The sequence below is a fragment of the Rattus norvegicus genome, chromosome 20 (assembly GCF_021556685.1).
Source record: "Rattus norvegicus strain SHRSP/BbbUtx chromosome 20, alternate assembly SHRSP_T2T, whole genome shotgun sequence".
In the NCBI taxonomy this organism is placed as follows: Eukaryota; Metazoa; Chordata; class Mammalia; order Rodentia; family Muridae; genus Rattus; species Rattus norvegicus.
In genome coordinates this window covers 14,653,602-14,678,412 of record NC_141553.1, presented here as the reverse complement: position 1 = coordinate 14,678,412, position 24,811 = coordinate 14,653,602, and positions in this window count along the sequence as shown.

Here is a 24,811-nt window from a genome sequence, read left to right as displayed (position 1 = left end):
ATGTCTCATACTGCTGCAGTCAGTCTGAAGCAGTCCCATATTCCCCACACCTGGGACCAAAACAAAAACATTCTTTAATATTTCTGGGTTTTTTTTAAAGAAACAAAAATTCCAGAATTGTCACTATAATAGAGTGTTACTATGACTGAAGCCTTTTCAGCCAGAAATATGAAATATGAAGAAACCCCAATCCTTGGGAGAAGCAGTTATAATAGGAAAAGATTTGTAGTTACTATTAGATGAATAGGGGTGTGGTGATTTTCGTCAATACATTTTTTTAAAAGCATATTAGATTTTTTTTATCATGGGTCTAAGAGAAAGAAGAAAAATATCATGCTCAAATAACTTTCAAGTATGTCCAAACACAGAAAAAAATGACCAGAATGGTAATGATTCAATAGAACTGATTGCTTAACCTGATAAAAAAGAAAGAGAGAAGGAATTTGCACATAAACAGGGAAATCATATCCAAGAGAAGATATTGTAGTAGTTCTTGGGTTGAAAGTATCATTCCCTGCTTATTTAGCCACAAAAGACCATTAAAATGTGTTGCGTCTGAAATATAAAATTCAGGATAGTGCACAGTAAAATCCCAATGGATGGTGTCTCCCGGAATAGCTCTTGGCGTCAGAACATCAAACATATTAGCCACCTTGCAGGATATTGTTAATAAGTCAGGGACAGGGATTTGCTGACCCTGTTAGGCAGTTTCTCTGGTCTTAATTAACAATGGAATAAAGCTATCTCTCCTAAATCCACGCTGGCTGTGAATTCCCATTTGTTACCCTCCTTAAGGACGGCTGCTATCTTTCCTTAATTTGAATTCCTACATATCTCCACAGGCCTCGAAGCTTTCTATCTTTCCTTTAGATAACATCAGTCCCCTGTGACCCGAATTTTCATAAATCCCTTTGACTTGATAATAGAAATTTCTAGGCCCTGTGGGCTCATTTAATCTACTGCTCGTATAGTAAAAATGAACCACGGTACTGCAGAAGATTAAGTTGAGCCAATCATTCACCTAGGTCACTGTGACTTTAAGGTCAGTCTGTCCTTCAGAGGGAGACCCTATCTCAGAAAAGTTCACAGATAGGGATAGAGAAGTTCAAAAGTCTCATTTAAATACAGGTCGTTTCCTTGCACTATTTAAAGAAAAAAGATACTAAGTTAAAGTCTGTGTAGGAGTCTTTATATCTCCCATCTGACATTTCATACAAGACGTCTAGATCTGTTTATAATCATTAAAGATTAAAGGCATGTGATGAATAGACACCATTTTAAAACATCAGTTAGAAGCAGGCAGCCTAAGATTAATGTTATGAGCTGAAACTTTCTCCACTGCTATCCTTAGCCGACCATTTGCCTTTTTTGCTAAAGTCTTCTAGTGTATTGAGAAGAGGAGGGCAAAGATCATTGGGACCCGGCATCTTCAAAGGGACTTAGGAAGTCGGTATACACCACCTCCGTCCTGGGGTGACATTTACTACCCTATTCAGATGCCACAGGATGATGCGATAATAAAATATTTACCCAGTTTGCCTACTGTACTAATTTGAAACATGTAAAATACACCCAAAATGTTTCCCTGCTACTACATGCCTCTTCGGAATGACCCAAAAACTTCTGCTTCGGACTTTAGAGAGAGAAATATTCTTTAGAAGTCCGGAAGATCATTAGAGACCCCATCTGACAATGAAGAAAACGAGCAATGAAATCTTCGGTGCGAATTTGGGCAGGAAGCACACCAGCGGTACTGTAAACCATCTTGTCCTCAACCTAATTGCCTAGTGTATTTCCATAAAAGGAAAGAGTTATGGTTGGGTAAACCAACGCGATAAAAAGGAAAGCAATTACAGGAAAGCACACTTCCCATAATGAGTGTCTCCGAAAGCCATTAATTTCAGCACCTATAAAAGCTGTGAATACATTTCTACGGAGAGATGAGAAGACTGGGCAAGGAAACACAGCGCGCGTTTCTGTGCTATCTCTTCACCGTTGGGGAAGGAAGTTAGTTAGCAGGTTCACACGGGCACTTTTCACACTCCTTCCTGACGCTCCCCTCCTAGCCAGCCACAGGCAGAATGCCAGGCACGAGCTTAATGCCTACATTATGTTCCGGTGCTGCTTTCAACAACAAGATGTACGTAGGCTATGGAGGGAGGCACTCCAACCCAGTTTCCAAGCGTGGCATGCCTGTGGTGTGTGGTGAAGCTCATCGAGACCCTGTGCAGAGCAGTGAGCTCTGGAGATCCATGTTCAATTAGATGGCTTGCTTGTTAGACCCACTACATGCGATTTAATTTGGATTTTTTTCCTTTAGAGATAAAACACATCATGTTTGAGCATCACCTTCTTATATACATCACAAAACACATGGAAAGACCGTTTAGTGCGTATTTAATTGTGTATAAAGGAAACGAGAGATTTAGCCGTTTCAATGAAGTGACTTTCCTTTCTTGAGACGTGAGGATCTTTGGGCTACACATATAATGAAACACTTTGGATTTTAACAATCTTGCTTTTCACAATTTCGCTCCTTTTCTGTTAGCGTCCTTGTGAAATAAAAAAAAAAATGGCAGGTTCTATTTTGGTTTATTTACTTATTCTGTGCATGTGGTGGGGGTCCCTGTATGTCATGGCATAGGTATGGAATTAGAGGACACCTTGTGGGAGTCAATTCTCCCCTGCTGTGTACAGTCCAATGATTTACATCCTTGGGCTTTGTAGGATGATGTCATTATGCAGCAAGGCGGGCCCAGGATAAGGCGAAGCCTATCATTGGATGAAAAGGAAGGGTAGGCGGGGAAAGTCTAGGAAGGAGGGAGGAGGAAGAGGAGCGGGAGATCGAGATGGAGTCTATGGAGGTGGATGGTTCAGATTTAGGTGAACTAGATCGATTTTATCTTGTCTAGGTGGGCGGTTTATATCTTTATCAATTGGCAGTGAATTTATTGTGTGGATGAATTGTGGATTGAGAGTTTAACGTGTAAATCTAATTGCTAAATTACAAGTTTCTAGGGCTATGGTTCTACCTGGCTAAAGAGGACAGTGTGTGAAAGAAATGGCTGAGAGGCAGTTGGAGCATGTGAATCTGGTTCTGTTGCCTACGTGGAGTGAGAACACGCAGGGCCTGCAGAACGAGATGGGGGGTGGGGCGTGGTAACTACCCCATAGGGGACTGCATGGAGAGGGCAGCTAAAAGGGAGACAGCAGAGAGAGGGCAGTTTGCGGACCATGTGGCAGAGTGGATCTGGCTTGTGGGAACTGTTAGAAAACGTTCCTCTTTAATTTTTACTGCAAAAGGGCTTGGTGGCAAATACCTTTACCCAGTGAGCCATCTCACTGACCCTAGATTGTTTCTTCTGTTGAATGTCATCTCATCCGGATTTAGATTTCACAGTAACAGACAACAGTAAGTTAAACTGTGTGATTCCCTTTGTGATTTCTCGAAGCCTGAGTGAATGAATGAAATGATCACTGTGAAAATACTACGCTCAATCCTAAAATACGACCATCCTCTCATCGCGTGAAGAGGAAGGATGGCAAGGCTTAGAAGAATTCATCCCTTCATTGTCGTCTTCCTCACATCAGTCTTGAATGTGTGGGTACCAGTCTTTTCTTACCCACTGCAAGGATGGTGATGATGATGGTCCACTACCCAACACATCTTGGGAAAAGATCTCCACACTTTAGATTCCCGTCAATGAGATCATTTGTTCTGCTTCGCCAGAAGCAGACACCCCACCCCATACACTTTATGATCTTGAACCCATTAACATTTGCTGCTGGTTGGACAAAGTGAGAATGTGTTCATTCATTAATAAATAGTGCTCAACCACTCCCAGGTCTTAAAACTAGAGGCAACTGAATTAAGCAGCCACAGGATTTATTTATGCTTCTACACAGCAAACCCATAGGCAAGAACGTTGACACAAGGCTGGTATGATTTCTTATGAGTTTAATCATTAAACATACCCAAAAGGGTTTTTAACAGTTACAGTGGTTGTTAATCAAGGAGGCCAATGCCTTATCTGTTAAAAAAAATTAGTATGGGGCCTAGCAACATATGCACTCGATTGTTACATTGATCATTGTTTACCCAGCATTATAAAACAATGTATCATCAGAGTAGAGAATAACCACTTGATTCCTAAGCTGCTTCTGTCAGCAGAACAAAAACTGAAAGTGGAAAATTTAATATTTTTTACATCCTGATTTATTTTCACATATACCTATACTCATGTATATATTCATATACACATACATGAACATATATACACACACATACATACCTGTGTCCACACATACATATATACAATACATACACATATATGCACATGCACACATATATACATAAACACATATAAAAACAAATATCATATACAGATGTAAATATACATGTGTGCACACATAAATCATGAATACATATATGCACATATGCACACACAGTCTTCCATATTTCTGCATCTGAGGAATCAACAAAATATGGGTATAAATTGTTTAAAGATTGCATACTAAACACAGACTTTTTGTCATTATTTTCCACAGGGTAATAAATATTTACATAGCATTTAGATACCATGAAGCATTATTAAAATGTAGTACTGTCTTAAAGGGCAAAGGAAGATCATGTCTATTTTGTGTAAATGTGGGAGCATTTTATATATGAAGGACCTGAATGTCTGTCAACTTTTTCAGCCAACCTGTGCAGATCTTGTCTGCTAAACCTGGAATCTGAGGACCTAAAAGAATGGGGCAGACTATGGTCTGATGCTGTAGACAATCTCAATTCAATTTCTGTGTACTTTTATACACAACGTAACAAAGAAAGCAGTGATCCAAGGAAGGTTTTAGAGTTCAGAAGACGTGATCAGAAAAACATGTAAATAAACACCAGTAAACATGTACGGAACACTAACAGAGCAGCCCTTTCCAGGAACTTTCTTAGGCCAGAGAAGTTTAAACACAGTTGCCCAACGTGTCCTCTAGATTATACCCAGAAAAGCATGAAAGTGTGGCAGAAGGCCATGTCCAGATTTGGGGCACACCGAGGACAGCACTCATCATGTCCTTTCACCAGACTGCGTTCTGTAGCTGAATTCTGACGTGTGACAAGAATGTCTTAAAAATTGAATGTAAGTGTTTGTCACAAGAGTCACAAAATCATGTCCAAGAACAATCAGGGAACAAAATGCACCTGAAGTAAAAAGCCCTCCGCCTTTCCTCCCGAAGCCTCTCTCACGGGTTCCCCCAAGACACTATTTACCATGGCTCATTCCTTTGACCATGTTCCAACAAACATCCATATATTTGGTACCTGAGAGGGTTCCTGGAAACCAAGTTCTCAGCAACACTTAGGGATAACAATATGTATATAATTTTCTAAACTATGATACCTAGTCAATAAATATTTAAAATAAGACACAGAGAAAATAATTGCAGAGGTTGGAGATGGCTAGCAGTTAAGAGCACTGACTACTCTTCCAGAGGTCCTGAGTTCAATTCCCAGAAACCACATGGTGGCTCACAACCGTTTGTGAGGTTGTGATCCATTGCCCTCTTCTAGTGTGTCTGAAGACAGCTACTCATATATGTAAAATAAATTTATGAAAAAGAAAGTAATTGCAAATGGCTTTCACCTAAGAGTAACTGTTTTTAGAATTGATATAAATTCTGAAATTTTACCATTTTAATAGAAGCACTACAGACAGTTCATCTTAACATCACATATCTTTGGTAGGAGTGAACAGAAACTACATTGTATTCTTCAATTCTTAAAAGCTACATTATAGCCTGGAATGACATGTTGTCCCTGCTCTAAGAGTTGTTCTCCAGAAGATGTGCAGAAAGATACTGTGTGCTCTAAGAAAAGGAACTAAGTCTTTATCGTAAGGAGTAGATTTATCAATGGTGCCTGCAGGCGCAAGCTACCTAGATTAATAAGAGCTGGGAAGTAAATTGACCACTCCACAACATTGCCCCCTCAGCTAAGAGAGAGAGAGAGAGAGAGAGAGAGAGAGAGAGAGAGAGAGAGAGAGAGAGAGAGAGAGAGAGAAACAGAGAGAAAAACAAAGAAACAGAAACAGAGAGACAGAAACAGAAAAAATAGAGAGACAGAGTGAGAAACAGAGAGACAGAGAGAGACAGAGACAGAGAGAAACAGAGAGAAACAAAGAGAGAGAACACACAGAGAGGAGAGAGAGAGAGAGAAACAAAGAGCGAGAACGCACAGAGAGAGGAAAGAGAGAGAGAGAGAGAGAGAGAGAGAGAGAGAGAGAGAGAGAGAGAGAGAGAGAGAGAGAAGTCACTCTAATCCCACTCTGGACATTTACTGTAAGCAGTTTGGGTGCAAGGCTATTAGGTCTCAAACCCAGGACAAATGACTGAGGTGCCCATTTCACATATGAAAGTGGACCTGCCTATCAGGTTCTCCCAGCATCCCTCAGTCCCTATCTGCCACAGAGTCCTTCTGGCTGGCATACCCTGCTCCCTACCCACAAATTTCTCCAGCCCATGGGCTTGGCTGCTCTCCCCGCAGTGCTTTCTTTATATAATCCAGACATTTTGGTTGCCTGGCCTTTGGTCTACCCTTTACCTTCCCATCTCTTGGCCAATCTCTTGGCCCATCCCAACCCTCTTTGTTAGCTGCTCCTCTCTTTCTCTCCCTCACCCTCTCCCCTCACACAGCCCAGTGCAGTCTGGCCATGCTCACTCTGGATTCTCCCAGAGGTCTCTGCCTCTGCCTCTGCCTCTCTGCCTCTCTGCCTCTCTGCCTCTCTGCCTCTCTGCCTCTCTGCCTCTCTGCCTCTCTGCCTCTCTGCCTCTCTGCCTCTCTGCCTCTCTGCCTCTCTGCCTCTCTGCCTCTCTGCCTCTCTGCCTCTCTCCTCTCTGCCTCTCTGCCTCTCTGCCTCTCTGCCTCTCTGCCTCTCTGCCTCTCTGCCCCTGCCCCTGCCCCTGCCCCTGCCCCTGCCCCTGCCCCTGCCCCTGTCCCTGCCCTCCCTTTTATCTACAATAAAACATTCTCCTCCGCCATACCTGGGAGCAGTCATGTCCTTCCAATTTCATTTCTTATTTTCATTCAAAAACATGCATTGAACCATATTATCAGATTTCCTTTACCTCTCAAACTCAGCTACTGCCAAAGGCAAGGGCTTCTGAAAAAGTAGCAACATACGGCCCTTTTCTGTAGGCACAGGTAAAGTTCACCAGAACACTCGATGGAAAGATCAGAATTTAGAATCTGAAGTCAAACGTAGTTGTAACATGAATCATGATACTTTTATTCACTACATGGGTGAACCCCAGAAATTCTGGAATGTTCTGAGCCATGAGTTTCTTAGCCACACATCAAGCTGTAAAATCTTCTGTCACACAAGGCAGCTTCTCACTCCTATTCATTCATTCACTAAATCACTTATCGAGGCCAGTGTATTTTATATGTAATATTTCTTCTCTTACCATGTGTATGTCAGTTATGGTGACAGACAACAATGAAGTAAACAGACAATAGATCATGTGTATATGATGTACATGGGTGGCAGATCTATAATAGATGATAAGGATAGATGATATATAGACTGTATATAGATGGTACAGATTAATAGACTATAAATAGGTGATATAGGTGATATATAGTTAGATGATACACACATACAGAATACATGCACATGCACAAACATATATGCATGCATGTGTCACATACGTAGGTAGATTATTTATCTAGACCACAATACATAGAGTGGTTTTGCAGAGAATAAATAAAATATCCTTGTAGGTGAAATTGTTAAAAGACAGGCTAACCCAAAGCTTTTTCAGGGGCCCTGATGTAAAGGGAAAAGGAACGTGTCCTTGCCCAGGTGTAGATTTGGCAAGGTCTGGTCTCGGGGTGGGGTCACGGCCTTGAAAGAATGAAGGTTGCAGTTTCTGGGAACTCAACTCTTCCCCTGGGATGACTGCATCAGTCCTAAGGCAGCTGTGTCTGAGGTCTCCTGTGTTCTCTCTGCTAACATTGCTTAATTAGCTTTCTGCTGACTCTGTCACATTTTCCCCCTGCAAATGGTGCACGAGATGCTGTGCTTCTTAATAAACTTGCTTGGCATAAGCCACAGCTTATGCAAAACCTCTTGACCCCATCTTTCCTCTCCTCTTCACTTCATGATCTCCCAGTCCTTCCTCCCAGGAACTTGTCACTGAAGAATGACCTGCTGTCTCAGGTCAACAATCATCATGGCCAGCCCTCTGAGAAGAAATCATTTGAGTGAATATATAAAATACTCTTCTAATGAAGCTTAGTAAAGAAATCATTGTCATCAAATGAAATGTTATGTTAAGAAAAATCTTTAGATAATCAAAGAACTAAAAGATGGACAGAATATATCGAGGAAATGAACTTAAGCAAGGCATTAAGGCAGATAATGTTGCAAAGACGGGATGGGTCTGGGTATGCATGTGAATAGGTTATAAATTAAATTGTAGACATATATTAAAGAGATATGATAAAACATGAGCGCAAGAAATAGATGAGACGTTTCAAAACTACCATGTGTGAATCGTTTGACTTCAGGTTCTAAATTCTGATCTTTCCATCGAGTGTTCTGCTGAACTTTACCTGTGCCCACAGAAAAAGGCCGGATGTTGGTACCATGTGTGTCTCAAAGTGGTGGAGGAAGCCAGGAAAGCAGGTTATAATCATAATTTTTTAAAAAGTAGGCAAGACAGGGTATCACCAAGTGGCTTGTGGTGGTAGTAATTAAAACACAGGAAGTACTTGGATATAATATGTTTTGAGGATTTGACAGATAGCACTTTATCATGATGTCTTTGAGGAGAAAAATGAAAGAACTTCCCTAAGTCTGACCCCTTAAATTAAATTTTGTCCACTCACAGACACTTTCTGCCTGAGAAACATTTACATGATGAATGAAATCTCTACCATTTTAACAATAAAAGCAAATTGGTCATATGAGAGAGATGAGTATGTTTGTTTTTACATAAACAATTAAATTCTTGACATCATGAGGTACAAAAAAGTACCTTCATCAGTTTATAAGGAGATCAATATTTTAATTCTATAGCTACCAATGTTGGGAATGTTGCTTTGTAACAAATACATAATTATTTACACATCATAAGAATCTGGCCAGACCCATTTCAAAGGTTGTTGGAAATGTTATCCTAATCCCAATGCAAAATTCGCTTGACAACTTATAAAAAGGATTTTCTAGTCAGTAGCTCAAACAATAATTTTAAAAAATCAAACATACTACAAACCCCACACACATTAATTTGAGATTTAAATGCTAAGGAACACTAGTTCTTTGTTGGTCTTTGTTGTCCGTTATTTGTTTCTACAGGATCAGAAAACCTTCCTACGAACAAGCAAACACTGTGACTTTTTACATATAATGCTCTCATATCTGATTCTGGCTTCCCCATGGTTTACTCACATTGACTTGTGTGGCAGCATGCACAGTACAAAGTGCACTCACTGGATGTTCATAGGCAAAACTTCAGTGAGCCTACTCAGGGCAGCATGGATAGGCACTGACACAAATGTAAGAATTCATTGTGCCTCTGATGTTGAATTAATTTTTGATCATTGCACAAAGGAACTGTTACAGAGTGTAGGAAGCATCTGTTACATTGGTGTAATGATTTGTATATGCTTGGCCCAGAGCGTGGCACTATTTGGCCTTGCTGGAATAGGTGTGTCACTGAGGGGTGGGCTTTGAGACCCTCCTCCTAACTACTGGGAAGCCATTCTTCTCCTACTGACCTTCAGATGAAGATGTAGAACTCTCAGCTCCTCCTGCACCATGCCTGCCTGGATGCTGCCATGTTCCCACCGTGATGATAATGGACTGAACCTCTGAACCTGCAAGCCAGTCCCAATTGAATGTCCTTTGTAAGAGTTGCCTTGGTCACGGTGTCTCTTCACAGCAGGAAAACTCTGACTAAGACAATTGGGGAATCTGTGATAGGTGTTTAGGTAAGTCCAAGCTCATGGAGCTGTGTACTTCAAATACGCACAATTCTTCATACATCAATTAGCCTTCAAAAGTGTCAAACCAAACTACCATATCGAAGTTGCCTTTTTATTCGATATCATTGTTCAGTTCCCTGCGATATTGCACAAGCAAAATTTGATGTACCTTGTTCTTTAAACTTTCTTCAATTAGTAATCTCTGACTTAAATTTGAGCTGGTTGAGTTTTGAGTTAAGCCAAAAATAGATGGAATCTAATAGCTGTGCCTATTACAATTTAGTCTAAGGTGCTGTGTCTAATAATGGGTAAAATATCCTTGTTTTAAAGGAGAAACACCACATTGAAAAAGATGCAGTGTGAGGTCAGAGAGAAAAGACCCTTCTAAGTTATTCGGAGCTGGCAAAGTTAGACATGGATGCCTGTGTGCTTCCCCCATTATGTAAAACAGTGGAGTCCATATGTTATTCTTGTCTTGCTTAATCATAAGAACACATGAGCAGAGATGAAAGGGACAAACTTAGAAGAGGTTTCAAAAGCTGGCGAGGATCTTGTCTTGACCATGTACTGCGGCCAGGAAAGTTCACAGGAGCAACACTTATCAGCCCAATTCTCTTTGGGAAGAAGAGACACGCACCGTTTTCCTGCATTGTTCAGGGTTCTCATGTCTTTAACTATTATTCTAAGAGGGGAAAGGCACAACATCTACATCTGGTGCAACCGTAACACTAGCAGAGACTGCACAGAAGCTCTGGAGTTCCTGAAGCCTGGGATGGGTTTGGACAGAGCACTGATAGTGGTTTCTGGGAATAATGTACTTGAAGATCTTTGCTTCTGCTGCTGCTGACATGGGTTCCCATAGGACTCTCAATAGCAGCTTCTCATCCCTCTCTTCTGTCCCTAGCCAGTGGCTGTCTGTAGGCTCTTTTGTCCTTGGCCAAGGTCAGGACATCAAGGCTTTGTTCTCTAAGGCTTTTCTATTATCCCAGTGTCTTAGGGTTTACTGCTGTGAACAGACACCGTGACCAAGACAACTCTTATAAGGACAACATTTAATTAGGGCTGGCTTACAGGTTCAGAGATTTGTCAAGGCAGGAGCATGACAGCATCCAGGCAGGCACAGTGCAGGAGGAGCTGAGAGTCCTATATCTTCATCTGAAGGTTGCTAGCAGAATTCTGGCTTCCAGGCAGCTAGGATGAGGGTCTTAAAGCCCACACCCACGGTGCCACACTTCCTCCAACAAGGCCACACCTCCTAGTAGTGCCACTCCCTGGGCCAAGCATAGTCAAATCACCACAACTAATAGACAAAAGTGGGAAAAAATTATCTAAACCTCTGTGCTTTTCTTTTTATTTTCTTCCTGGCCTTATTTTCTTGGCTCTTCAGTAGATTTCCTTAGATTGATCTTTAAATGATTTTGTGGTGTGATGTCAGAGAAAGAGAACTTGCCTCAAGATAATTCATTAAAATTAACTTCAGGAATCCTCCTCTCTCAGTCTTTATGGGAAACTAGCTGCCCCAGAAGGACTTCCTTGAGTACTCCAGGGTGCATGGAGGGGTTTTTTTTTTGGGGGGGGGTCTTCTTGTAGTTCTATTCCTTTCCTGAAACTGCCTTATTCATTACCCACATTTGGAATGTTGACTTTTTTGAAGGTTATAAATATGCCTTATACATGTAAGGGAATTAAAGAGCAAGCCTCCTTCTACTAAAAGTGTTCAGAACATGGCACTGGGTACCACAAGGAGCATCTATTCTGATGTCTTATCTCTCCTTCATTCCCAGATCCCTGCCATACAGCTTAATCTTTTCCCTTCTTGAATTTCTTTTCTTTCACATTGAATGCCTTTAGAGGACAATTAAATTCTCTATTCCCAGCTCTAGGCCAATCTATAGATTCCTATAACTCATTAACGTCTCCACTAACTGAATTATTGGGTCTCACCCTTTGGAACCACATCACTGAGTTCCACTCTTTGTATTCTCCCTAGATCTAATGTGTGACGTTTGTTGAAGCATGAATATTTATAACACATCGTTTGGAAAACCAAAGTGTGTTCTCGGTTCTCATCTCAGGACCCCGGGCTCTGATTGGACACAGTGTGATCTCTGTGCTCTGCTTTGCTTCCCTTGACACTGACATGGGGACAATGCGATAGTAAGACAGGTGAATGCAGGTTCTTTTAATCTGATTGATTGGGACACAGTCTTGAGGTAGTGTGGGGGGAAATAACCTCGTTTCACAGAAGAACAATCATAAAAAAAAAGTCTCCTAAATATTTTAAAATAAGGATCCAGGTATTGCTGATCTAGAGAAAGGAATGGCACTGTGTTCATCTTTCACATTGAATAAGACACTAGAGGATGTACTTTGAGATTTTCCAAGACCCAAGACAAGGGAAAACTGCATTCTGGTGACTTTAATTTCCTTCTGCTCAGAAGAAAACCTAACACAATAGAGACTATGAAAGCATCACAGTTGAAAGTCACCCTTTGGAACTTTGTGAGAATGATGTTCAGAACTGTGTCCTCAAATCAATGAATAGGATGCAGCACTGTGAAAGGGACATCCCTTAAGGAAACGCACCGAGGATTCAATCCTACTCCAAATTAAGCTTTTCAGCAAGAAGTGGACTGCTTACATAACAGCAGGTGTGTGTGCTAATAGCATGATTTCGCTTTAATTAGCAGCACTCGCTGGCAAGATAATTACGTACATTGTTTACTCCCAACTCTTTTTTAAAGGACCATTAACATTTTTTAGATCTCCTTTTTTCCCAAGCAACACTCTGAAAAGCTTTTAAGCCTTCTCTTTTTTCATTATGAAGAAGAAAAAGTAGGCAAGTGCTTAGGCCAGGGTCTACTGCCCATAAAGGCAGGTGCATACACAGAGCATGTGTGCACAGGTCACACTCTCTCTGGATTTAAAAACGAAATGTGGGCAGGCATTTCACAGTATAGAATTGAGAAAGTGTCTGGAAGAATGGTCTGAGATTTGGGAAAATAGATATTTCCCAAAGGAAAATCACGTGTCTGTCTGTAATTCTCACAGTGCTCCATAGAGAGGGAGGGGAACGTATACCACCACATACAGCCTAAAACGGACAGATTGCTGCCTTTGTACCAAGTTATAACCCGCTGTGTACACACCCGTCACAGTCACAGAATTGAATTGTTTGGAAAAGCTTCTTCAGAATTTACTATAAAAATTATTTTAAGTGCAAGAAGATCTAGCATTTGCCAAGCTCAGAAAAACTTAAAAGTTTCTGTCACCAGGGAGAAGGGACTTTATTTTCTTGTTTGAAAATTAGCCCGTGTGGTGGCTTGAATAGGAAAGCTCCCTATAGACTTAGGTATTTGAATGCTTGGCCCATAAGGAGTAGCACTATTAGGAGGTGTGGCCGTGTTGAAGTAGGTGTGGCCTTGTTGGAGAAACAGCATCAGTGTGTATGTGGGCTGTGAAGTCTCATATATGTTCAAGCTATGCTCAGTGTGACAAACAGTCTCCTTCTGCTGCCTGTGCATCAAGATGTAGAACTCTCGGCTCCTCCAGAACCATCTCTGCCTACAGGCTGCCATGCTTCCTGCCATGATGGACTAAACCTCTGAGACTGTGAATATATATATATATACATCTCCATTGTTGTGGTCATGTTATCTCTTCACAGCAGTAAAACCCTAAGACAGGATGATTGTTCACAGTGCCTTGCAATAGGTGGTGATGGGAATGTGTTTCTCAAAGAAGAAAATATCAGGTAACCAACTGGTTGAATTCTTCTGAAAGACATGGTAGGAAAACATCCTGGATTATTAACCTGCAATGTCGTGTCTTAATATTTTCAAACTGACTTATGAGTATTCCGTGTTTGAAAGCATTTGATTTTCAGATCATTTGATGGGCAGGTGAAACCAAAGACAGCTGTGTCAATATACCCTTTTATGGTATCAAATATAACCTCAGATTAAATTAGGAGATAAATGAAACAATTGCCTATAGTATATGCTTATAAGTATTAACTACACAATATATGCTGGAAGAATATATAAATCAAGATGAAAAGTTTTATAGTATTACACCTTGATTTTTTTTTCAAAACTGTTAAGCATAAAAGCAACTTTTATTCTCCTGTAATTGTCATCTCAGAGGCTTGCTGCCTCTGTCTGCTAACCTAGGCCTAGTTCTGGAAGCTTCTAAGCTTCATACAATCTAATCTAGGCCTAGAATGTTTTCAGCCTCTGAGACTTACTGCTGAATAAGCTCACCCTTTCTTGTTCTTTCTGATCTCTGACTGGCTGGCTGAACTCATCTGTCCTGCTTCAAAACTCCTTTCCAAACTGATACATTCAAACTGGTTTCTCCCTTGGCCTCTAACTGAATCGCTCTGCTTGCCTCATAATAATGTTGATAATGTGTCCTAATCTTCTGGCTTTTTCTCATTCTCTGGTTCATTCTGTCTTTACATGTGTCTAGATTGTTTTCTCTTCAACTTGTGTCTGTAAAACTCTCCCAGTAAAAACTCTCTCTCTCTCTCTCTCTCTCTCTCTCTCTCTCTCTCTCTCTCTCTCTCTCTCTCTCTCTCTCTCTCCACTGCTGCTCTCTCCTTGTGAGAGTTGGGCATATCCTATTCTGCTATTCTGTCAAATCTTTCTCTGATTCATCACTTTGTCTGCCACTCAACTAGACATCACCTTCAGACATGGTGCTTCCTTCTACAAACTAACTTTACCTTCACTGTTTGGGGTTAAAGGTGTGTTCAAAGGTTGTGTCTGTATTCTAGCCAGAGGGATTAAAGGTGTGCGCTAAGAACTGAGTCACACCACAACTAGAAGCAAGGTTTTTTTTTTCAGTAAATAACACAATCTCAGGGTTCACAGTGAGATAAAATATCCTACAACAGCTAGATATCAAACACAGGACAAGTGGCTAACAAGGATGCCCATTTAACAAACCAAAGCAGACTCCTGGCCACCATTCCCTCAGTCCCTGTCTGTTACACAATCATCCTGGCTGGCATACCCTTAACCTCTCCGGCCAAGAGCCTGGGCTGGGCTTCCCTTCTCCCAGTATCCTCTGATCCGTATATGCCATCAGTCATTTTGGACATGCAGCCTCTTGTCTGCTGGTTCCTCTCCCTGCCTCTCTTATTCTCCCATCCCTCCCTCTGGAATGGCCCGGTTCAGTCTGGACCCTTCCAGATGTCTCTGGGCATATATATATATATATATATATATATATATATATATATATATATGATAAACCCCTTCTCCTCTGCCATACCTTGGATCACTCGTGTCCTTGGTTTACATTTATCTGGTGCCAAAACCTGGGATTGGAATAAATGAGATCCCTTCCAAGGAGCTTGGCTCCTCTGAACCATGCTGCTAAGCTGACTTCTCTGAGGTATATGTGCGACAATCTGTTCCTACTGGCTTCTGCCACTCCCCAAATTTGGTTCCACATTCTAGAGTCCATCTTTCCAGCTACTTCTCCTCTCCACAATTCTAACCTTTCCTTGTCTATTCCTTAAGTGTCTCTCCAGCTCCTGGAGCCTTCTACACCCTCCTGGGGGGCCCTCCTGAGGTACTAGCCTTCTAGACACTCCTGGGGCGACCTCCCAGGGTACCTGCTTGGGTACTTATATCTCTCAGATCTAGCCTGATACACCTGTTTGAGTATTTTTCTATGCCCATGTGAGAATATCTTTCCACTGAAGATGCAATTGCAAATTCCCTTTTCCCGAAAGCCTCAGCTTCTCTCTCCTTCCCCCAAGCCTCTACTGGATAAGTGTCACACTGGAGCTTCCTGCTTTGTCTGCTATTACTACAAAGGCCACACCTATGTGCCAGGAAGCTCTTCTTGTCCTACTGGGTCCCCATCACATTGAAAAGGATGTTTCTGTGTGATTTGGGACATTTCTCGATGACAAGTCTCTCATTCTACTTGAGGACACCCGGGTTGAAATTCTTGTCACCACAACACTTCCCTTTGTGCTCAGCTCCTTCGTGGGGTACCATAGCTTTCTTAAGCCAGCATGTTCCTCTCTCAGCTCCTCTAGCCTCCCACAAGGAGCTGCCTGAAGTCCTGCAACTTCCTTAAGTCCTTCTGAGCCTCTACAGCCTTGGTCTGTCTCTCAGCTCCCACCTGGAGTTTCCTCTCCTCCTTAGAGCTGCCCGCTCTGTCTCTTCCCTATGCTCTCTTTGCTTCTGGGACATTCATGACCTTGAATCCAACTCTTGTATGGAAAATAGATGTTTTTAAACAGCAAACATGTGACTTAACCCTCTCTTGGCTGATGACCACCTCAGGATGGAAATAACATCCTGTGTGGCTGGCAGCCATCTTTACCAAGGTTAAAGGGTACATGCCATGTGCATTCATCACCATCTTAAGATGACCGCAAGATAGTTGTTCAGCATAGAAATGCCACAAGCTTGGATTTTATTACAATAAAAAATTGGTACTATATATGTTCATAAGTAGACTTTGGACATATTATATTCACCAATTGTCTTTATGGTCAAGCATAAAATGATTCTTCATGATTTAAAGTCAAATTCCAGTGAGGGTCTGAGGTGGCTGCTTCCAGACACGTGGGAGAGGCAGTTTGCCTGATAGATGAAAATCTGCTTTTAGTACATTAGAGAAAAAAGGCTGGGATTAATATTAAACATAAAACCGTCATCTCTTATGGACAAAGTAGTCTTTCACACCACTGATATGGTACAATTGATCAAAAGTATGTAATGTGTTTATATTACATGAAGCCCTAAATATTATTAAATGAGTGAAAAAAATTAGACTCATGTAAATAAGACTCTCTCTCTCTCTTTCTCTCTCTCTCTCTCTCTCCCTGTCTCTCTTTCACACACATACACACACACACACACACACACACACACACACAAATGCACATAAACACAAGTATACACACACATGCAAGGATTTACATGTTAGAACTTGCCAGCCCCAAAAGTATTTGTAATTTATCAAGGGAGTGAGTTTTTAAATGCATATTATCACGTTAACAATAAAGTAAGATATTTTAGGTATCACTAGAAAGACATTTGAAAATTCGAGCTTGCTTGGCATGATAAAAAATTGACACAGTTTTAAGGAAATAGCTCTCTGGAACACTCCAAACACCTAGGATCCTAGTTTAACCGTGACTTGGTAAATCGAACATATGTCATGACTGTATGTTTCAAAACATAGCAGAAACAGAGAAAGAGCATGCTAGGAGCTGTTCCCCAGTACTTTGAACTACGTATAAGACAGACGGATTTGGTGGCTATGAGGTCTTACCAGTTCCTATGACAGAACGCCAGTTATCAAGAATAGCAGGGGCAAAGTTTTAGCTTTACTGTGTCTCTCCGAGTGAATGGGATGGGAAGTAGAGATAATCAGTTGGTTATGTGGCCTCCTTTATGTCTAACTTGGAGATTTTTAAAAGACCTTTCACATGGTTTATATGCAAACATCAAAGCATTCCACAACATAAATTATACAATACGTACTAAAACATTGACAGCTATCCTACACTTAACTCTTGCAGATAGCTACAGACACAGGTAGAGCTATAGAGTTCATGACTTTGGAGTGCTCTAAAAGGAAGAACAAATATTTGATTCCATCCCCACAAGGTGAGTAGTGGCTATACATAGCAAACTTCAATAATCAAAGTTGAAATCCCAACCTCATATGTCCCTCTTCTTCTGACATGCTCTAACAGCCCCAGAAAACTCTGTTTGTCCCTTATCGGTAAGGAAGTGTCAATAGGTCAGGGGTTTTTCACATGTAGCGGATATTAAATTGATTTTCATATGAGCTAAATCGAACAGTAAAACAAGTTTGCATAACACCTCCAGTAATGCTGGCTTTCACTAATGCAGATGTAACCCACTGAGTAGCAATGCTTCTCAGTCTAATTAAATATCACCCAGCTGTGCCCTATGCCTGAAAGAAATCTGAAAAGGAATTAATATAGCTGTGCATGGGCCTGTAATCTATCCATTTAGGTTTTGTCTTATCAAAACCATATCATTTCTACTGTTCTTTCAGATGCAAAGCTAAGCTGGACGTCCTTAAGCCAGACAGTTAATTAGTTTGAGACTCCCTGGTCAGTGTAGTTTATTTACACTGCAAAATGTTTCTTAAAAACATAACAGAAAATAAAACCCCCTCTTGAGCAAAATTATAATTAAAGAAGATGACTATAAAAGTGTGGTGATAGGAAGATGTCAGACGGTAACTCCACAATCAAAATATCATTGGATCTGTTTGGAGTGGTATTGGTGATGTTGAAAACAGTTTTCTTAGGAGAGATGGCTCAGTGGTTAAGAGCACTGACTGCTCTTCCAGAGGTCCTGAGTTCAGTTCCCAGCAACCACATGGTGACTCACAGACATCTGTAATGGGATCTGATGCCCTCTTCTGGTGTGTCTGAAGACAGCGACAGTGTACTCACATACATAAAATAATTTTTTTAAAAGACCGTTTTCTTATAAAGGCATAGGCAGAAATTTCTAGAAAAAAAAATTTTAAAAATTCCATGGAACAATTTATTTATTCAATCTCTATAAGTTTTATTGTTCTATGAGCCTGGTACAACAAAAATGTTCTGTTCAAGTTTTAAAGTCGAAAGCACACACAAAAGTGTACAATTTAAATTGTTGTAAAATCTGAAACCAAAATATCCCAGCATTCAGGGAATCAAGTTGATTTTAGGGACATGAGAAGAGTTTATTTGTCATAAGCATGATATGCCAGAAACATAAACAGACTTGTATATCTTTCCACACTGTCAGAATTTACTAAATAAAAACAAATTTACTAGGCGCTCATAGTAGCAATTTGTCAGGTAATGCCGCCTTTCTTGGTAATCTGGCCAGTACAGATGGAGCTCACTTCATTTCAATCTTAACTACTAATGTTAATTTTCATATCACACTCAACATAGAGCTATATCCGTACATGTACTTCTGCAGTTCACAGGATGGATATGATTTAAGGAGGCTAGAGAACAGTTCAGGAGTTGTTAGAGGGCTGATAGAAATGTCAACAGAGTCTGCACTAATCCGCTGACATCCCCAGAACCAGCTACAAAGAAGCTACTGTAGAGATCAGACCACAGGAAAGAGAAGCGCAGGGTTCACCTCAGAGGCAAAGGGGAGAGCCTGGTAGGTCTAGGAAGTGTAGGTCCAGGTCCAAATGAGCTAGCCTGTGAAAGGGCAGAGGACCTCATCAACGGGGTTGGGGAGAACACCTATCATGTCAAGTTCCAGGGATAGCTGGGAGTTTTGTTCCTGTGACTGGCCTCTCTCCCCCCTCCCCCTCCCTTCCTCTCCCTCCCTCTCCCCCCACTTCCCCCCTCTCCCCACCCCCCCTCTCCCCCGTCCCTGGAGCGCACGTGACTTTACAAACTACCACTTTCCAGTTTCAGCAGTATACCATATCAATTATCAAATAAGAATACCCAAGAAGATATGAATCTTAGGAAAAGAGCAACAGAAAGGTGCTAAGAGGCACGGAGCGCATCAGGACTCAAAGAGTTCCAGACCTCAGAGAGCCCTGATCCTCACTGACCCCCATGAGCTCTGGAAATAGCCCTGTGCTCACACAGCTCTTAGTGCTTACTAAGAAAGTTATCACTATCAAACCAGTCACAGCGCTGGAGACAGATCAGGCTGCAGGAATTAGGGAAAGAACCTCGAGACAGGCCAGCAAGGGCTTGGAGGGGATGAAGGACAGATTTCACGAGGGAAACGAGGGACACAAGGGTACAAAGAAAAAAATAGAAAACAGCCTAGGAAAAGCAAGATGTTATCCTCTCATGCAACCAAGTAGTATTTATGGAAATGTATAAATGTAAAACTTTATGAAATTTATTGATGTCTGAATGAGTCAACAAAAGCAATTGGAAAACAGAATTAAAAGGAAAGCCATAAAGAGATAAGTGTGAAGGGAGGGAAGAGAAAAAGGTAATGAACGCAGGAACATGCAAATCACGTCTTACCACAAAGCAAATCTGTGATGTGTTTGAGCTTCAACAAAGAAATAAATTATGCTGATTTGAATGCAGATGATGTTTTAATTCAATAAATTGAATTTGAAGCAACCCTTCTAAGTAAAAGTACAAAAGTTTTCTGGCATATAAGGTAGGATGTTAGTTGATGACAGATATCCTGGGAGTCACACGTTGTCACATGCACATCCACATTCTACCTATCAGGTATTTCAAAGGAGATGTCCCAAATTCAAAGCCAAGTGGCAGTAATAATAATAATACATTTTAAAAATATAAGTAATAGATAAGTAAATCAAAATCACTACCTTTCTTGCATAAGATTTCTGAGTCCATGCAAGAAATTTCAATCTCCCCCATGAAAAGTAGAAATAGAAATGACTCAGGTACATATAATCATTGTCTAAAAATTACTGACAGGTTTTTACACTTTCAAATTCATGATTTTAATAAGGCAAATTTAGGCATGGTCACGTGACATAAGTGGTAGCTCGTAGCAAAAGAAAGAAATCAAGAAATGCCTTACCAATACGCAGTCTCTTCAAGGGCAAGGTTTACCTCTGTATGTATTACCAGAGTGTGTAGAATTGCCATCCTCTGAAGAAGCAGGAGATTTGGAGGGAGGGAGGGAGAGAGGAGATCGGAAGGGGTTGTGATTAAATTACCATCTCAAAAATAAACAAAAGGTAGAAGGCAAACATACCATCTGTAACGGTATGGAAGTGAAACGTGTGTCAAGTGATGTCAGGCATAGGAAGACAGAAGACAATGTATGATCACACTTGTGGGTAGAATCTGAGACTTTTGATTTCATAGACATTGAGAGCAGAGTGGGTGATGTCAAAGGCTGGGGATGTGATGGGAGACAGGAAAAGGTGAGTTGATGGTGCCGTGTGATTAGACAAGGGTATGCTGTAAGCTCAGCAGTGTGGTGTATAGAAAGCTAGAAGAGAGAACTTTGTAAGCTTTTGCAATAGAGAAACGGTAATCATACAGACAGGCATGTCTAGCTTGGTTTAAATACAACCCGATGTATATATGTCTCAAAATATGTTAGCCCATTGATATATTCAATATTGGTTCGTTGTTTGATAACTAATATAAGTTCAACTTTCTATTTTTAATATATAAGCCATCACAGGATTTCTCAAATTTGTAAAAGGCAGAATGGTAAGACTTTAAAAAGGGAAAAGAAGGTTAAAGAAAAATGGGGGGTGTCTATTATTGGGGTGCTAATCAAAAGACGAATTTTAAAAACACTTGTTGGAGAAATGCAGACCATAATAGGGCTACATATAAAACAACTTCCTTGGGCTTCTGAGTTTTCTGACTTGGATCCTTGGGCACCCTAGGGTTAACAGAGCCACCAAGATTATTTATATTCTCAAAAGAGAAGAGAGAGAGAGGTCACACAGGGGACAATTTCTGAGATGCTCATCCTGGGGCAGTGTGATCCTCCCTCCAAGTATGCTTTAGTCAGCAAATCTTGGCTTATGAATCAAAGAACTGAGTCATCAGATCTGGTCCACTCTGCTAGGCTGCTGATAATTTTACCTTGATTTTCTTACAGCTTTTACTTTGATTTGAAAAGACAAATGACCTAATGGACAACTTCATGTTGGTGTCGTAAATGTATCCATGCTTGTTACTCTTTGGGGGGGATGTGTCTGAGTGTGGGCCTCCAGTGTGCACTAAATCCTCACCCTCGTGTGACAGATCTTCACGGTCCAGCATTTAACTTACAATGGGACTTTGGCTAGACCATTAGGAAACCAGGTAGTGATATTATATTCTCTCTCTGTATGCAAATAAGAATGATCATATTCAAGTAGAGGTAAGTTGGCACTTCTATGGCTGTCCCAGTGTGTGACATTTTCTTTCTGTTACTGCTTTGGATCATCACAGAAGAGTGATGTGTAGACACTTGTCACATAGATGCTGTGGTGGTTTGAACATGCTTGGCCCATGAAGTGCTACTATTAGGAGGTGTGGCCTTGTTAGAGGAAGTGCATCTCTGTGGGGGTGGGCTTTGAGGGCTCCTAGTGCTCAAGCTCCGCCCCTTGTGAAAGAAAGTCTCCTCCTTGCTAAAACTGGACCAAGATGCAGGACTCTCAGACTCTTCTCTGTCCAAAACCACATCTGCCTAGATAATGTCAAACTTCCTGTCATGAAGATCATGGACTGAACCTCTGAACGTGTAAGTCAGCCCCAATTAAACGTTGTCCCTTATAAGAGTTGTCTTGGTCATGGTGTCTCTTCACAGCAATAAAACCCAACTAAGATGTTCTGAAGAGGTGTTAGGTAGAAGAAGTGACGTCTATAAGCAGGAGATCAGTGGGGACAAACACATGGAAACACAGTGAAGAATTAAAATGGCATGGGATAAAGAAATAGATAACCTAACACACAATTTCAATGCCCTGATGAAGTTGAAGTTACACACACAACAGATTTGTGGGATGCATACATCCCCAAAAGAACCTGCAGCTTGCAGTTTACTGTGAATAAAGTTGAATAAAACAATGTCCATTGAGTTTATATGAGAAGAAAATAATTAAAATTAAAGGTGAAGGCGCATGAGTCTCTGGAAGAATTCGTTGACCTCATTTGAGGAGTTTCGTAGTTTCTTGGTTTCTACTGAGGTCTATGATATCCAGTTGCTGTTGTAGCCGCTGTGTGTCCTAGGTCAAGATTCAATTTTCGGATGTGGGTATTCGTTTATCTAACATTACTTTATGTAAATGTTCTTTCTGGATTTTTGTTGCTTCCTTGTCAAAGACACCTTGGTTGCATTTATGGGGCTACATTTTTGATTATTTAATCAACTTGCCTATTGTTTTATTAGTATCACATTGTCCTGATAGCAGGGACTTTATTGTACCCACAGTCCCTTAATAATTGGCATTTGTAATTTTCTATTTTTAGTCAGAAGAGAAGAAGGAAGGTAAGGCAGGGGAAGAAGAGAGGAAAACAGAACAGAAGGGGGCAAATAAAAGGAGGTGAGGAAGGGCCAGCAGGGGAGAAGGAAGATTTAGGGGAAACAAAGGGAAAGAGAGGAAGAGAGAGGAGGCAAGGGCAGGTGCCTTTAAGTCAGGCATAAATGGCAGAGCAAGCACGTGAGAGAAATGGCAAGTTATCTTGGCAAGTTCCTGGTCTTTTTATTCTTGGGCATCATCAGTGGTAGACTCTTCAAACAGTTCGAGAGGTAGAAGAATTAGCCACCATGTTTAAAATGAAAGAAAGGTTAAGAGGCTGTCTTCTACATTTCCTGCAAATACTTGAATTTCTGTGGAAAATTCCATAATGTTAATGTACTAGACTCATTGGGAAATCACGTTTTCCTTGGTGTATACAACAGAACAATAGGCATTTATGCATAATATTTCTTCTTATCTAGAACTCCTACCCCAAGGTTACTTTTCATAATAGTTAGCTGCCTGAGTAGTGGAAATAAATATCAATTTTCCAAAACATTTTACAACAGTCCAATATACAAATCAAGAGAATTAGAAGTCATCAATGTGGCTTATAATAATACATAAGTGTGTCTGTTCCAGCATACTTCTGTAAGGAATTAGCAAGTGTTATTTACATTGATCTATTCCATGAGTGTTGTTTATGTTATTTGAGTTTTCATAGTTTTATCTCTGGCTGTTAGATATATTGTTCTCTGTTAGATGCTGGTAATCTTTCTCGTGGGGAAGGAGTTCTGTTCTATCATATGTCTGTTTAATTACTAAACATTTTATTCATAATTTGAAATCAGAACAATAAGACAAAGCATTTTCTCAATTATATTTCCTATATATGTATTACCTTAATACTGCATTCTATTTACAACTTTAGTTAGATCATTTTTCTTAAAACAGTATTTTTTATTTGCACATAGTTTAATATCATTTCCTTTAAACACTTATCTCAAATATGTTGTAAATAACAATAAAATAAAATAGTAGTACTTAAATGGCATTATTGTAGTTACTATTCTAGGGCTGTGATGAAACATCATGACCAGAGCAAGTTATAAAATATTTAGGCATTTGTTGACAGTTTCAGAGGGTGAGTCCATGACCATCATGGCAGGAAACATGGCAGCAGATGGGCAAGCATCATGCTGGATCAGAGTTCACACCTGATCTGCAAGTTGTAGGCAGAAAACAAGATCAGGCCTAGTGTGGACATTTGAAACCTTAAGGCTCACCCACAGTCATATACCCACTCCAACAAGGCCACACTCCCTATCTTTATATATTCATCTGCATAACAATCATCTACCATTGTCTCTATTTCTTACCTATCAATATTTATCTAATACTCTCTATGTGTCTATCTGTAATCTCTCAATTATATGTACTTTGTACTGTGATTAGGATCCTTCCCAAACAGTTCCATTAACTGGAGACCAAATATTCAAACATATCAGTCCAGGAACGGGGCCATTCTTATTCAAATCATCATAGATGAATTACATATCAGACTATCTCCTATGAAAAGTGGCTCATTGTTTGTTTTGTTTTTACTTTTTTGGGGGGAAGTGTGAATTATATATAAGTGTGTCACTTAGTGTCTGTGTTCCTCCAAGTGGGCCACGGAACCATAACTGCTGTGCTCATCCTCTGCTCTTTCACACCTGAATTAGCTCTTAACTTCAGCTCCACTAAATGATCTTATGAACACAGTAGGAAGAAGAAATTAGAGTCAAAAATGTATTGATAAGGGAAGCTATGGATATTTAAGGATATAACAAGGGAAGGAAAAAGGGCATTTCTAAACGTTAGGTTAATTTCATCAAAACAGTCAGTCTTGAG